The following is a 17,381-nucleotide window of genomic DNA, read 5'->3' as shown; positions in this document are numbered from 1 at the left end:
CTACCGCAAGGCTGGAGGGCGGGGAGGGGGCGGGTCCCGGAGTGGGCGGGAATAGGGGCGGGGACGAAGAGGGTCCGGAGTTTGTTGGGAAGTGTAGTTTCCAGAACCTCAGGAGCGTAGCTATCCAGGCTCTGCTTGTGGAGTGTGAACTACGATTCCCAGGAGTACACGGGCCCGGCCCGGGAGTCCATGCGCAGTGGGCGCCACATTGTATCCTATCAGGCGAGGAGAGGGTGATGTCACCTGCGAGTTGGTAACCTACGAGCGGCTGTGGAGGAAACTGTTTAACCGGATCCCATTGTACCCGGAGCGCAGAGCCGCCTTTTCAGCATGCAGGGGCTGCTCAGGTAAGGGGGACGTGCCGCGTCGCCCTCCGCACTCATTCATTAAGAGGCACCGCGCGGTGGCGCGGGGGTGGGCGCGCTTCTTCGCGGCCCGGTGCTGGGTTCGCAGCGCGCCCTCCCGCTGCCTTCCCGGAGCTCCCGGGCCAGTAGGTAAATATTAAACCCGTCCTTCAGGTTGGGTCTGGGTGGGAACAGGACCTAGACAGCTCCCAGCTGCCAAGCTGGGTTTGGGAAAATGGCTGCAAGCGCGGCTCAAAGCAAGGCGAGCCCGGGGGAAGGCTCCCCGAGGACGGAGTTGCCTCCCTTCTTTCTTTCTGAGGCGCTTGGATGCCAAGAGAGCCAGCAGGGTACCACTCGCCGCCTTGCCGATGACACGCTGGGGCTCTGGGGCTCTTGGCCTCTGCTGGGTGCTGCGGGCACTGCTACTGTAGGGAGTTGCTGGCCCGGGAGGCTCTGGAAGGGAGAATCCCGAGGTAGGCTTGTTAGAGTGGTAACCGAAGAGGCGGGACTCATTTACTCGTTCGCGTCCCAGCAGAACCCCCGCTATCCCGGGTACCCTCGCCTCAAGACTCATTGGAAAGGGATGGGGTGACTGTAATTTAGGCGAAGTTGGAAGCTCAAGGTCTCAAACGAGAAAGAGGAGGGAAACCCACGTTGCGGAAGGAGCGAGGGGTGTTTGCGGACAGCGGCGAGGGGAGGCTGCGCAGCCTGCGGACCGGGTTCGAGGCGCCACAGGGCGATCCAGCCCCCCGTCCCTTTGGGTAGGGCACACCTTGGTGCCCCTTGCACTGATGGCTCCCTCGACCAGGAGCACTTGAGCTAGGACGAAGAGTCTGCCCGGAGCGCTGCCTGGGCCGTGGTAAAGCGGTGGGGAGAGTTGAATAATCTAACGATACGAGTCGCAGTGGAACAGAAGGGCTGGGTAATCGGTTTTCCCAGCTAGTGATGAAAATCCAACTGCTTGTGATTCGCATGGAGACGTGTGCGAAGCCCAAGAACTCTATATAATAAAGTCCTCTGGACTTCCTTTCCCTAGCACCCTTATCCTTTCTCTTACTCATTCATCAAACCTTTGCTAAAGGCTCTGTTCTCAAGTTGCTCTCAGCCTGCGATTGGGGTATTCTGCCTCTCGTGCCTATAAAATATTTTAGTGGACCCAGGAATCGAATACACTGCAACCGTCGTTCACTACCGAGCCCCTCACCCTTCGCCCCCCATCTCCAGGATGCTCAAGGAGAGCATTAAGAGTAAATGCCACCCATGACCGTTTTGCTCCCGTTGAGCTAGTAGTTTCCCGAGGCTCGGGAAGGACCTGGTGAATTGAAGCGGAGTTTGCCTGCAAGACGAATCCTGTTGCCATGGCGACTCCTGCCGTCGGAATCTTAACTGCTCCCACTGCTGTTTCAATTCGTCGTGGCCCTGCGGGCAGCTGGGAGGGCGTGGCCAGTAGGTGTGGTCAGATGCTCGCCCTGGGCCCAGCTGCTCTCTCCTGGTCACCGGTTTCACAGTCCTGGGCTCTCTCTATTCCCTGTAGATAGCTTGAATACAATTTTTAGACCCCTTTCCCTCTGTCAAGCCCATACGTGGTCTCTCCAGCTCCATCCCCAGAAAAAGCTGTTAAGAGCCTTTGTCCTAAGGCAGACTCCGAAAATTACAACCAAAAGATCTCTTTACTCTTTCACTCTAGCTGCTTCATTTTCCTAATAACATATGTAACAGTGTTGGGAACAGCTTTCTCAAGGAGGGAGTTCTCTGTCATGCGTGAAGAGAGCTCCCTGGCTACCAGTAAAGGTCCTCAGTTTGCCCTAAGTGCAATTCTAGGGACAAGTAATGACTGAAATTGAGTTCTGGAAGTCACTGCTATCCCATGTGTTTCTAATGAAATCTAAAAGCCTGCCTAGAGGATTCAGATCCTTGAGAGGGTTGGGATCTAGGAAGCCTGAGTTCTGCTCTGGCATTACTGGCTTCCCCATTCTGGGGTGAACCCTCTGCCTCTGGGGACCTCAGTCATTGTTGACCTGGGGAAAGCAGCATAGAGTGTTTCCTAAAGTTGATTTCAGTATAAAGTCTTGTGACTCTAGGAAGGAGTTGTTCGTCATCTTTTATTTTTTTCAGAGAAATCTGAAGATGAGAATTTAAGCCCAGCTTTTGACACTGTGACATCGGGTTAATATCTGAGCCCTACTTGTATAGCAAAATAGCCTGGGTCTCATGGTAATCCTTCAAAGTGGGCAAAGCAGCTATATTAGTATTTATAATATTAGTTCTACTGTTATTACTATTATCCCAGTACCTGGATGTCTATTTATCTTTTTATTGTAGAATTGTTTAGGTTTTGACTTTTTAGATTCTCGTTGAATGCAGTTATTGGTAATTTAATTGCATTAAGAGTAATTGAGCTATACATTTTGCTTACCTTCTGCTTTCATTTCATACGGTAGTGTATTATCACAGATATTGCAATTAAGGGGTATGTGTATATCTGTTAGCATCAATGCATGTGCATTCACGTGCAGGTGAATGCTTGGGGATGCTGTGTGCCAGGCGGTTGACATTCATCATCTGGTTTTAAGTAGGTGGTTACATCCCCATGAGGAAAGAGTATCAGAAATTTCACTGCACTGATATTTCACTACAAACTACAATTGCCTTCAATTATCTCACTTCTTGATTCCCTGTAATGCTGTTAACAATCCCACCGTTTGTGGGTTTTTCCCACTCAGAGGGTCTTTTGAGAGCAGAGTCTTTGTCTAATCTATCCCTGCCTATCCAGCAATTAAAGCAGTGTTTGGCCATTGGCAGGTGTTTTATAAGTATTTGTAGAACATGATTGGAGATCCAAGATCTATATTCTTCCCACTGATAGTTTTGTCACCAGTTGTAACAGTCCTTAGTTTTCTGTCAAGCAGTTTCATCTCAGCGTAAACCAGAACTCCTGTGCAGCATGTGACTTGAGGCATAAAAGGCCTTCCAAGTGTTTGAAATAATTGAATTGTAACTGTTTGCTTTTGGGATATATTCTCTCACAGACTACCCCCCACCCCCATAATTCTTAATACACTTCTTATTACCCCAAATCAGACATTTCTCAATTTCTCTCTGTTGTACTGTCCTTGGCCCAGATAACTTTCCCAGGAGGTGTACAACAGGAGAATAGGGAGAGAGACCAAGGCAAAGATACCTAGAGACTTCTACTAGGCCATGAGTGACCCCCCAGAAGCACCATTAGGTAGAAAGGTGGACAATAGCTCGCTTATCTGGGGTGGCGTTATTCTATGAATAGGGTAAGTTATTCAGACTGCTGATATGAGAGGAGAACAGGGTAAAGACATTTGCCCAGTATTTGTAGCATTCAGTTATGGTCCAGTAATTTGCATTCTGTGGGTTTTCAGAAGTGTAAATGAGTGAGGAGATGTGATAGTAAAGAGGTTGCAGTGGGCCATGTCCTTGGGTGGTGCTTATAGGAGCTCAGTGAGTAAGTGCCAAGGAATTTGAATCCTGACTTTCTTGCTTTGTGGACACGCCTCTGGGTGTTAAGAATTGGTGTGTCTCTCTGTGTGTGGTTTTATTTGAGCTACTTTGTTTAAAAGGCTGCTTTTACTGTTGATACTGTGGTCATCAGAACAAATAAGGTGTTTACAAATAAAACATAGTTAAGACTGAAAGTGTTTCATTTTGTAAATATTTGGGGAATTGTATAAAGAGTGGCTTTGGCTTGAGAATCTTGAGGTCTTCTGTGAAATTACTTAAAAACTTACAGCTGTTGGATCAGGGGGAACAAGCTTTTCCAACAAAACTTGGTACCATTGATATCCTTAGGTGTTTGGTTCAGGAAATAATCACAGAAGTGGTAACTTCTGTGGGGGCCCTCCCTGGCTTCGCATCATGCCCCTGGCATTTCTAAGTGTTAAGTCTATTCTAGTATTGCAGGAAACAAAGCAACTTTGCCCATTTAGGATAGCAAACTTGTTTAATCTCTATAGGTGGCCCCAGTCAAAACAAAAGTCCTTCTTTTTTGTGGTTTTTTTTCCTTTGGATAAGGAATGTGGGCTCCTGTCACTTATTTTGGTATCAACTTGGTAATGGAGGGAATCTTTTAAGTGAGTATATGTATCTTAAACACTTAGAGCATCAGATCATAGTAGTTTGGTCTATTTGAGAGCACAGTTTAGAGGCAACTGCTGCATAGGTAATATTTCAGAACTTGTAAGGAGGACTGTGTCTGTAGGTTGGTGGGGCAGGCTGGGGCTGGCTGTCCAAGGATACCTCTCTTGAATGATGTGCTTGGAGTGGTTGAGGGGTTGATAGATTGGAGTTGAAGGATGGATCTGAAGTGCCCCTCTTCTCCCTTCCTTCAAGCTGCTACTCCGTGGCCCCACTGAAAGAGGGACAGTTGAAGATGAGATGCAAGTGGATCTGGGTGACCTACATTCCACTCTAGCAGACTATTTCCGCAGCAAAAAAAAAAAAAGTTTTTACCTTTGTATTTTCTGGCATCTCCACTGTTCCAAAAACAGAGAAATAAGCATTTTGGAATGAGTTTGCATTCACGGGACACATGTCTAAAAATGATTTGATTAAATCCTAGGAGCATACCAACGAGCACATAGAGCCTGCCCCACCCCTGCCCATTAATCTGAGGTCACCAAATACACCCTCAGCCTTGGTGAGCTTATTGTCCCTGTGGATGTTTAAGTACTCCTGGCTTTTATCCCATCTATGACTTTCTGCAATGATGGCTCCCCTCATCTGAGCATCTGAATTCTCCTTGCCCTCTCAGTTCCAGCTTCTGGGAAGCCTTCCCTGCCTCGCTCTCCATTTTCACAACCATCCGTGGCACCTTCCTCCTTAAGAGCCCTCAGCCTGACCACACAGCCAAAAATAGTCACAGCTAATGTGATACTAACAGTCAAGCAATGTGAGGTGCTAAGCTGGGGTCAGGCCTTTCCTAATACTTTTCTTGAGCTTTACCATGGCCTCTTTCACAGCTGTAGTGGGTAGGTACTGTTATCACCGTGTTATAGTTGAGGAAACTGAGGCATGAAGAAGTTCACAAACTCACTGAACTCACACAGCTAGTAACTGCCAGACCCGATTAGGGACCCAGGCTTCTAATTCTTTACCTCCACCCCTCCCCCCTTGCACGCACACTCGCACACACATTATTGCCTTGCCTCCGGTTTTCTCTCCACTGAGTAGGAGGAGTCACAACTTCCTTTGTGTCTTTTGATTTAGAAACAGTGCGGGGGTCAATGACAGTAAATAAGGTCGATTGAGACTAAAACTGCCTATTGACTTAAAAGTTTCTTAGAGTCTGATTTTCTGGAACAAAAAATGTTACATGAGATTAGGAATGTTGCATTTGTGTATTTGAATGATAAGAATTTTTGAACTCTCTCCTTTTTGCTTTGTGAATGATTGGCAAATTACTTGAAAAAGGAAATGCTTTTACCTGCCATCTCTGAATCTATGTGCGTTAAACCCTCTTGTTACCTGAGATAACTTTTCAGTGGGTTGAATCTTTTATCTGAAGAAAGCCCTTCTCACTCAGAGCAGGGCCATAGAAACCTGTTTTGAGATTTAAGACTCCCATAATTTCTTAGCTTCCCAACTCCCTGTTGTCTTTTAATATTTATGGTGAAAGCTCTTTTGAAAAGAAAATAATGAAAACTTGAGCAGTAGTCAAACATGTCATCTAATGTTGGTTATCCTTAGATGGGTTTCCTGGGTGGTGCTAGTGGTAAAGAACCTGCTTGCTAGTGCAGGAGACATAAGAGACGTGGGTTCAATCCCTGGGTCAGGAAGATCCCCTGGAGGGCATGGCAACCCAGTCCAGTATTCTTGCCTGGAGAATCCCATGGACAGAGGAGCCTGGCGGACTACTGCCCATGGGGTCACAGAGTCAGGCACAACTGAAGCAACTTAGCACACATGCTTAGATATTAAGCCTTTTTCCGAACCCTCACCTTAGAAAAGAGGCTTATTTTTACAGTGGAGCAAATTTGGTGCCAAATATACAATTGCAGTTCTTTTAAACCATAGCCACTATTGTGAATTAAATGTGGAAAAACTAGGGAAGTAAGTTCAATTTCCAATGTTGGTGTGATTTCCTGACTTACAATAGATCTCTTACTTCTGGCTTAACACTGGATATTTTGCCACGTTGACAATATTTAATGAAGACTATTGAATAAAATACAAATTGTGTCATTTAGGGAAATAATAGGGAAGTTAGGCCCTAACAGCATATTGCCAGGAAAGGAAAATGAAAACAAAAGGCTTGTTAGCCCTTAAGCTGCTCAAACATAATATTCATTCAACAGACATTAATTTCAGAAGAATTTTTAAAATTCACCTTGTTAGGTTTCCTAAGTATGTCATTCACCTTTACTAATAGCCCGAGCTCTTTCTGTTCCATAAATTGCACCAGGATCAGAGTTGAAGGTTCCCGTTTCTGCTGGGCACACAATTAGGGTTACCTATTAAACTGGTCTTTGTCATCTTTATTTCTGGGGCGGTGGGGGAGGGCAGTGGTAGGAAACAAACCTGCTGTATGATTGGCAAACATTGCCCATCTGATGGAGTGTCTGAATTTAGATTTCCAAGTGTAGATAGTCTAGATCTGAGCTTTGGGTATTATCTGGGCAATGCAGATGCCCATCTTCTGTTTTTTGAGATAAGTTCTCATATTCCGGCTTACTGGCTAAGCTCATTTTGTTAGTGATGTACAAGCCATGTCAAGGGCATGAGTTAGTTTTGCCTGTTCTTGGAGCCACCAACTGCACCTGTAATCCTAGGAACTTTTTTTTTTTTAATTCTTTGTGCTCCTGGTCACAAAGGAGACTAGACAGTGGATAGACCCTGTGGATATATCAGCATATAGCCCTCATCACTAAGGGCGATGATGGTCCCATATTAGAAAATGAACTGATGAGGGTTTTAGTGTTTTTCAGACCCCATAAGTTAGAGGCAGGGCTTCACTGGCAATTTGCCAAGGAACTATGTTTCTGCTGCTGACAGGTGTCCTCCTGTGAAGAGTGGGTCAGGAATAGGGGCAGCTTCCTAAAACACAGCCATCATCTTTTCCCTTTCTTAGGGGTGTGACCGCAGTCATTAGTGCGTGCTTTGGTGCCCTTTCTGGGCTTCGCTCTTCTCCCATAAAGCTTTTGCAGATTTGTACCCTGGAAGAAGAGTGAAGGATCATGGCCAGAATCATTCACCTGGTGAACTAGATTGTTCACATGCGTCTAGGCTCAAATTTATATTTGTTGCATAGAGTTTTGGTAAAACTGAGCAGTGAGATGTCTAGACACAAGTTAATTTAGTACCTAGTTCTGTGACAAAGGGTTAGACTAGGGACTCTTCTAAATCTTGAGAATTTACTACAAAACTTATTGTAAAAAGGAAATGAAATGGACAAATTAGACCATTTAGAGGTCATTGGTGCATTCTCTGATTCTTGAAAGTTAGTGAAATGGTGGATATAGAAAATGTAATATATGGTTTGGGTCAAGGTAAAGGATTTAGGAATTAAAAAATAAATGCTGCTACAGTTACTCTGTATTAGTGGTGGCTGTTTGATTTAGGATGATGGTGGGAAAAGAAACAACAACATTTCTGCCCCCGTTCCATCTGTGTGTGGCAACCTTGTTTGCCTTAGAGGTGCTCCTTTCCCTGCTCAGCACTCAGTGGTCATTCAGACTTAAAGTCAGAGAGAGTCTGGAATGAATGTTGCTGGAATTGAGGCCAGTAGCTAAGGCTGCATTGTATCCTCAGAATGTTGAATCAAAGGCCTTTTATTATATTTTTGTATTTTAAAATCAAGAGTAGAAATTGGATTGGTCCAGTGTTCTTGCCTGGAGAATCCCAGGGACAGGGGAGCCTGGTGGGCTGCCATCTATGGGGTCACACCAAGTCAGACACGACTGAAGTGACTTAGCAGCAGCAGCAGAAAACCTCTATGACCCATTTAGGGCTTGACATTCATTGAGGAGGCACGAGGCTGCCTTGGTTCACATTTTCTTAGTTTCTGCTAAGGAATATATGTGTGTGTGCATGTATTTTTTTTTTTTTTTTAGTTTGACCCAGTTTCTTTACAGACTGTGACTGAAGCTACCTTTCTTCCATACGCCACCTTTTTCTACTATACTCCTTGGATTGTAATTTGAGTCTGAAGGACCAGTGACCTACTTCTTTGCCGGTTTTTCTCTCACAGCTTCCCTGTGGGCTAAGGGAGACCGTGATCCTCTGTGGCCAGGTTCCATACCAGGGGAGACACATTCACCGACCTTATAAAGGGCCTTGCCCCTTAACCTCCTACTTAGAATTAAGTAGGAGCAGAGAAGAGATGTGTGGCAGCAGAGAAGAGATGTGTGGCAGCAGAGAAGAGATGGCTTATGTTGTAATTCTCCCAAGCTCAGATTGTTTTTCTGATGGAACAAGTTGGGGGAAGTAGGTGGAAGGGAGGATAGAGGGAGTTATTGGGCTTCACTTATCTTATCATTTGTTTCCCTCTGGATTGCCTTTGTTTATACTGTCTCCTCAGGTCAGGAATTCCTCCAGCAGAAAGCACGCATCCGCACGGGGTTGTTGAGACTGGGGCTTCCTTCTTGTGCTCGAATTGCTGACTTGGCTGTCCTCTCTCCAATTTGATCTGAAAGGAGGGCTGGAATGATTTAACCTGCTTTAAATACTTCCATTACGGGGAAAAGAGATATTAAAATGATGGCTTGTGGGCGAAAGGATTAATGATTTTTCTAATAGGGAAAGGAGATGATGCTGAGAAAGTGTAACACCTATGTCTAACTTCTTTATGTTGGTTGCGAGTTTAGAAACACGTTTGACACCTTGAATGAAATCTCTTCTTCTTTTGGTTGCTGCTTGGCAATTGCACAGAGGAAAAAGAAACACCATTTGATTTTAGGTTCAGTTTTGGGTAATCTTGGTAGTTCCTTTAAACTTTCCTGGGCCTCTATTTCCTCACCTGTGAAACAATGCGAAAATTCTAAAATTTTATGAGAACGAATTCATCCTAACATAATGACCTCACATGGTGTTGTGTGATGTTGATATAATGTCCATTGGGTTCCCCTAGAATGGAGATCAGCGAGGGGGACCTCTGTTTTCTTACTTTCAGAGTTTCCAACCTTAGTCCCTGTCCTCAGCGCAATGTTTCTGAAACCCTCTTCTTGGCTGGAAGCTAAACCCTCGAGGTCTGATCTCTAGTCTAATCTCCTTAACTGAGCAGCCTCTAGTCTTCCCCAGGCTGGGGGCTTAGGAAATTCCATAATAAGGGATGAGGCAAGACTGTGGTGTCTTTGAGTGACCATCAAGTTCTCTTTAAGTCGATCATCTCTTTGAACTAGAATTTGATTACCACCATTGGCACACAGGATGGATGCAGCCAACAGTCATATTTTATTTGGCCAGCACAACGTCATTTTTAAAAATGGAATAACTTTAGTTAACATTTATATTCTGATTGTCACTGGCCTCACTGAACCCTAGTGCCTCATATACGACCACTCTGGTTCATGTGATACTTTTTAACCTCCTTGGACCCTGAAGGCGTTTGAGTTTTCAATCCCCATTTTAAACCAAATTAAATTGCAGTAAGAGGCTCTGTGGGCTGGCAAATGACCCAATCCAGGGTTTCTTATCTCAGCTGCTGCTGTTGCTGCTTCTAAGTCGCTTCAGTCGTGTCCGACTCTGTTCGACCCCATAGACGGCAGCCCACCAGACTACCCCGTCCCTGGGATTCTCCAGGCAAGAACACTGGAGTGGGTTGCCATTTCCTTCTCCAGTGCATGAAAGTGAAAAGTGAAAGTGAAGTCGCTCAGTCGTGTCTGACTCTTAGCGACCCCATGGACTGCAGCCTACCAGGCTCCTCCATCCATGGGATTTTCCAGGCAAGAGTACTGGAATGGGCTGCCATTGTCTTCTCCGCTTAATCTCAGCACTATTGGCATTTTAGGCAGGATCCTTCTTTGTTGTTGGGGGCTGTACTGTGTGTGCAGGATGTTCATTAGTGTCCTGGGCCTCTACTCACTAGTAGCAACTTTTCCCGCAGTTATGACACCAAAAATGTCTTCAGATGTTGTCAAATGTACCCTGGGGAGCAAAACTGGGTCCGGTTGAGAGTCAGTTGGCAGATTTTGGATGGCCTGGGAATTTTAAACATTGGACCAGGCTTGGATATTTAAGGATAAATCAGAATTCATCTGGGAAACTGAGCTACCGTGCTGTTTTTTTTTTTTTTTTTCCAGGAGTGGGGGTAGTTGGTTAGAACAGGGTAAAAAGGTCAGTAAATCAGACCCTTTGAGGTCGCTTCTTCATTCTTCCATGACCACTGCCTGGGAGGCCAGCCATAGTTTAAGGACATGTCCTTGGTTACAACAGGGGGCTCTGAGGCACTGATGCTGGGTCAGGGCAAGCCCCCAAGAACTAGTGCGCAAACAACTCTGTAATACATAGCTTGTGTTGGTGGATCAGTAAAGTGATCTGTGGATGAAGATGATGAGGCTTTGGGGAAAGAAAAAGTCAAAGACCAAGATGCTTTAAAAAAAAATAAAGCTTTTAAAAAATAACAGTTTATCTCAAATCAGCAGTCAGGGAAGAGCTCTGAAAGGAACTAGCAGCAGACTGATGTCCCCCACCCCTCTTTTTTCCCTCTCCCTCAAAAAAGAATGTTTGTAAAACTTGACTCAAAAACGGGCTTTGGCAACACTTAAACTTGCCTTGCCTCCCAGAAAAACATTGGCCAAGTTTCAGTGTACAGAGGGAGAGTGTTGTGAAGTTTTAATTAACCAATCCAAGCTCAGTCCTTGAGCAACTAATCCAGCGATAATGCTTAGGGAAGCACACAGTTTCAGTTAAAACATAAACCATCAAGTCTCTTCTTAGAGGGGTAGGCGGGACTTCTAAAGGGATCCATGCCTCTTCCTAAACACTGTTGGTTCTGTATCCTGGTTGGGAATCATAATTCTCCATGGTGGTTTAAAGAAATGCCTTGGTATCACCTCTCATCCTTCAGAATGGCTGTCATCAAAAGACCACAAAAACAAATGTTGGTGAGGATATGGAGAAAAAGGAACTCTCGTACACTGTTAGTGGGAATGTGACTTGATGCAGCCACTGTGGAAAACTGTATGGAAGTTTCTGAAAAAAACAAAGAGAAGTACTATATGACCCAGAAATTCCACCCCTGGGTATATATCTGAAAAAATCAAAAACACTCATTTGAAAAGATACACGTACCCCAGTGTTTGTAGCAGCATTGTTTAGGACTGCCAGTATAGAGAAGCTACCTAAGTGTCCAATAACAGCTGGACACGGATAAAGAAGATGTGTATATATATAATGGAATACTACTTAACTATAAAAAAGAACTTGCCATTTGCAGCAACATGGATGACTTGGAAGACAGTAATATGCTAAGTCAAATAAGTCAGAGAAATATATTCTATCATATCACTTACTTGTGGACTGTAAAAAATACAACTACTAAATATAACAAAAAAGAAGCAAGACTCGTAGAAAACAAGTGATCACCAGTGGGGAGAGGGATAGAGGGGCAATATAAAGGTGGGTCGGTATTAGGTACAAACTATTGGGTATAAGACAGGCTGCAAGGATGTGTGTACAACATGGGGAATATAGCCAGTATTTTGTAATAACTGTAAATGGAATGTAACCTTTAAAAATGTATTTTTTTTTTTTTTTAAATGAGATGCCCAGGGATTCTCATTCAGTAAATTTAGGATTTGGGCCCAATCTTCAGGATTCTTAAAGCTCCCATGGTAATTCTGATATTTAGCCAGGACTGAAAACTGCTAGGAACACAAGATCCTTGTGTTTGGGAAATGTGGTTATAGTTGCAAAGGTGTGCTGGCCTGGATGGCTGGGTGGTTAAATGCACTGCTCTTTTTTCATTTTTTTGTTTGTATCTGTTTTGATATGAATATTTTGTTTTCCACAACTTTGAATTTATGAAAAGGATAAGTCTTTTATGTGTGGTATAGTGTGCATTACCTAATACATGGAACCTAATGAAAGTGAAAGAGGAGAGTCAAAAAGTTGGCTTAAAACTCAACATTCAGAAAACGAAGATCATGGCATCTGGTCCCATCACTTCATGGGAAATAGATGGCCAAACAGTGGAAACAGTGTTAGACTTTATTTTTTTGGGCTCCAAAATCACTGCAGATGGTGATTGCAGCCATGACATTAAAAGACGCTTACTCCTTGGAAGGAAAGTTATGACCAACCTAGATAGCATATTAAAAATCAGAGATATTACTTTGCCAACAAAGCTCTGTCTAGTCAAGGCTATGGTTTTTCCTGTGATCATGTATGGATGTGAGAGTTGGACTGTGAAGAAAGCTGAACGCAGAAGAATTGATGCTTTTGAAGTGTGGTGTTGGAGAAGACTCTAGAGAGTCCCTTGGACTGCAAAGAGATCCAACCAGTCCATCCTAAAGGAGATCAGTCCTGGGTGTTCATTGGAAGGACTGATGCTGAAGCTGAAACTCCAATACTTTGGCCACCTGATGCGAAGAGTTGACTCATTGGAAAAGACCTTGATGCTGGGAGGGATTGGGGGCAGGAGGAGAAGCAGACGACAGAGGATGAGTTGGCTGGATGGTATCACTCTATGCACAAGAGTTTGGGTGAACTCCAGGAGTGAGTGATGGACAGGGAGGCCTGGCGTGCTGGGATTTATGGGGTCGCAAAGAGTTGGACACAACTGAGCGACTAAAGTGAACTGAATTCGAGTTTTTTATATTTTGGTAGACTGTACTGAGATAACTTGTGAAAGTTATTCTCTCCTTTTCAAGATGCTTCCTTGGGGTGATTGAATATGCATGTTAATCTTTTTTTTTTTTTTTTTTAAAGCAAAGGAGACAAAAAGGACCCAATGGCCAATACCATGAGTGCCCTTGGATAAACTGGGTGGGAGTAAAAGCTCTGATTAGCCTCTGTTCTAGAAAAATCTAGATTCCAGACGGCATCTAGATATTTCACAGCAAAGTTAAACTCAGGTTCCTGTCAGACTCGTCTCTGGTTTCATAAAATTGAGGCAAATTTGTTTGCTGCAGGTTTCCTTCCTCGGCTTATGCCATGGGCCATCATTCAGGACTTTAAAGTCCTGCATTGTAAACTATCAGAGGTGGGAAATACAGTAAAATGGCTCATTTTACTTGCATTTTACTTAGAATAATCAGATTAGATCCAAATATCTATCTAGCATAGCAGAGGCAAGTGAATAAGTTTAAGGAGAAAATATTGTACCTGAGCCTTGTATGGCCTATCTCATAAGCTATGGAAGTGTCCCCTTAAAGCATCATTTGTTTATTCATTTGGCAGGTAAAGAATGTTTTGATACTGGATGTGAACATATCAAAATGCTGTTTTATATCCCAGCTTTCCCCCTTTGGAATGCAGAACTCTTGTTTTACTAAATAAAGCTCAGATTATCCTCTATCTTCAGCTTCTGAAATAAAAAAAATTACATTGTGCAATAGGTGAAGACTCTCCCCAATGAAAGATTCTTTGCTTCCACTGGCAAGTAATTTCATGTTTTGCTTATTTGGATCATGTCCACATTTTCAAAGGAATGTAACCAGCATCAGTTATAGGAAGCAATGCTCTACAATCTCAAATCAGTTTTTCCAGTATGTTATTCCTGCAGATCCAATCTTTTATCCTCAGCTCTTTTCTCTCCTAAATGCCAATTTTGAGTCTCAGATGGCCATGCTTTGTATTAGAAAAAAATTTGTTAGCATGACATGATATTAAAGAAAGAATGGCAGTTAAAAAAAAGGCAGAATACAGCTTTTTATTTTTTTTAGGGTTGATGAAAATGTTCTAAAATTATTTATAATGGTTACACAGTTTATAATTATACAAAAACCCTCTAAACTCTTTAAATGAATGAATTTTATGGTGTGAATTATATCAAAATAAAGCTTTTATATATTAAAAAAAAGACTAAAAAGAATCAGACTAAGTAAAACCTTAGAATTTAGACCTTGAGGATGATATCTTGGCCTTACTTTTCTCTCTCTTCATGTACACCTTAATTTTTTCTCTAAATAGATAACATGGACAAAGAAGAACTGTGATCATTCCTCAGGACCACCTGAACCGTGGGAAACTTTGTTACAATGACATTTTTTTGTAATGAAATATGGCTCATATTTTTCTCATCCCTCTTAATTGTGAGCTAGGGCATGAAGGGTTAGACAGGTTTGCAAAATTTTATACCTGTGTGATGATAAGCTAAGATTTTGGCTTAGTTGCAGTTTGCTTTAAACTTGTTCTGTTCCATTATTTTGCAGAATGTTTCTGCTATAGAAGCTGTCACACTGTAAAAAGTACTCAAGTATATAATCTTGTCTGTAATACTGTGTATGTTGGAAAGGAATATTTCATTTATAACAGATTATGTAACTCAGGGTTTCTCAAATTTGGATTCATGATCATTTCAGAACCACTGCATTAAAAGTTAAATTGCTGAATGTTGAGGTACTCATTTGATGCCATTGGGATCAAAAACTCGTGTAGAGGTAGACTTAGGTTCTATTTGGATATACGATGGTTTTCCAGACACATTAGTTTTATTGCTGCATAATGAACTACCACAAATTTAGCAGCTTAAAACCCCACCAGCTCAGAAGTCTAGGCATGCTGTGGCCAGGATTCTCTGCTCGCAGTCTCATCAGGCTAAAACTAATGTGTCAGCCAAAGCCACAGTTCTCATCTGGGGCTCGGGATTCCTCCAAGCTGTCTGGTGGTAGTTGTTGTTGGTCAGTTGCTAAGTCATGTCTGAATCTTTGAGACCCCATGAACTGCAGCATGCCAGGCTTCCCTGTCTTTCACTATCTTCCAGAATTTGCTCAAACTCATGTTCATTGAGTCAGTGATGACATACAACCATCTTATCCTCTGCCACCCCTTCTCCTCTTGCCATCAGTCTTTCCCAGTATCAGGGTCTTTTCCAATGAGTGGGCTTTTTGTATTGGAGGTGGCCAAAGTATTGGAGCTTCAGCTTCAACATCAGTCCTAATGAATATTCAGGATGCAGAAGTTATTACCTTGTGTCTGTGGGACTGAGGGCTTCCCAGGAGGCGCTAGTGGTAAAGAATCTGCCTGCCAGTGCAGGAGACACAGGAGATGCAGGTTCACTCCCTGGGTCAGGAAGATCCCCTGGAGTAGGAAATGGCAACCCACTCCAGTGTTCTTGCCTGGAGAAACCCATGGACAGAGGAGCATGGAGGGCTACAGTCCGTGGGGTCACAAAGAGTCATAAGCACATAAGGACTGAAAACTAACTGCTGGCCAGGAACTTCCTGCTTTTAGCTCCTAGCTAGAGACCTACATTTCCATGGCCTACATCGGAAGTTCACAAGAGGATATTTAGTTTCTTCTTCTAGGTCACTTCTTTTCTGCCATCAGCCAGAGAAAGGGATGATTTTATGGTCTCACCTGAATTGGTCAGGCCCACCCAATATAATCTCTCTTTGACCATATAATGTAACATAATCATAGGATTGATAGCTCATCATTTTCATAGGTTCCACTCACTCTCTAAAGATTATGGGGCATCATTTCAAGTTCTGCTTTTCATACTGGATAACAGAAATTATGCCAGTATATTGCTGATGATTATTAAGGTGAAAAATCCAAAATCCCAAAATGAATGATATTTCACAAGGTATGCTTTAGGACCTCTCCCACTGCCCCCCTCCCACCTACCCCATCTTTTAAAAATATCTCCCCCACAAACCTATTGCTTTCCATTACTACTTTTCTTGTTTCAAGTAGAATGAAAATGACAATCAAAAAAATTTTGTTATTAAAATTTCCTACACAAAAATCCAAATGCAAAGAATGATTAATATAGGTTTAATATATTAAACCTGTATATTATAGGTATACTTATATGGAGCTGTTACATCAGTTATCAGTTCTGTTTAATCTTTCTACCTCCAATTACTTTTTATCAACTCTGGGATTATTTTAAAGTAAATTCTAGACATTTTATAATCTCATCTGTAAATATTTTAATATTTAGTTTATGTAAAAAAACCAGGACTCTCTTTTAAAAACATAACTAAAATCTCTTATTGTATCTAAAATAATTTGTATTATACCTTTAAAGTTACAAAACATTTCATCAGTTTTCAAATTTACTGTTAACTTTTTAAAAAGTTTATTGAACTCAGGATTCCAGTAAGGTTCATACACTGCAATTTAAAAAAAAAATGTCCCGTAAGCCTCTTTAAATCTCATGTAGTATTTTTCCTTGCAGTTTACTTGTGAGGAGAACTGGATTATTTGTCCTATAGCATTTTCTACAGTCTGGACCTCATGGCAAAATACCTTTATTTCCCCTGTTTCCTTTAAGTTAGTTAAGATGAAAATAATCAATACCATGGACCTCTCTTGTCCCTAGAGGTAGAAAAGCTCATTTGGTAAGAAGAATGCATACATGTTGTTTACTAGAATGTAAACTATTTGGTAAAAGCTCAGTTGGTAAACAGAATGCATCCGTTATGGTTTACTGTCCATGTGTGTACAGGTATTTAGAGATATATCTGAGAGTAAAGCAAGTATGTTAGGTTTTTCAAATTCTTATTATTGAGAGGAGTCTAAGAGTTACATACTCAGTGAATTAGTGTTTAAATTCTTGTGAAAAATATATCACATACAGATGCACTAAGTGATACTTAGATTTATTTAGTAGTCCTTTAGCCCAAGTGTTTTTTGTTCAATAGAATTTAGCTTCCATAAAAGAAAAAAAATTTTTTTTAAGGAGGAAGATGTTTCAGTTTTGAGTTTTGGAAAATAACCAGATTATTAAAATTGTGCTGATCACGAAATAATTGCTTTTCTATAATAGGACTTCGCTAGTTATTTCATATCTGTAGGCTCTCCAGAGGTGTGTCCTGTTGCCTCAAAGAAGGTGATATATATTTTAAATCCTAACCGTTGGAATATTCTATTTTAAAAACTGCAACACTTAATATTGTTTTA

At 42.4% G+C, this 17,381-nt stretch overlaps 1 protein-coding gene across 1 annotated transcript in view; it reads left to right on the top strand.

Moving 5' to 3' along the window:
• Positions 1–221: 221 nt before the first annotated feature.
• Positions 222–17,381, top strand: part of DAAM1 (dishevelled associated activator of morphogenesis 1) — a 184,419-nt gene continuing 167,259 nt past the window's right edge. Inside the window, exon 1 of the mRNA XM_010847767.1 lies at positions 222–347. The gene's annotated coding sequence lies outside the window, so the exon portion shown is untranslated. The remainder of the gene's footprint in view (positions 348–17,381) is intronic.

This window comes from Bison bison, unplaced genomic scaffold (assembly GCF_000754665.1).
Source record: "Bison bison bison isolate TAMUID 2011002044 unplaced genomic scaffold, Bison_UMD1.0 scf7180017864254, whole genome shotgun sequence".
In the NCBI taxonomy this organism is placed as follows: Eukaryota; Metazoa; Chordata; class Mammalia; order Artiodactyla; family Bovidae; genus Bison; species Bison bison.
The sequence above is the reverse complement of the archived record's forward strand: the minus strand, read 5'-3'. Positions and strand labels throughout refer to the sequence as shown.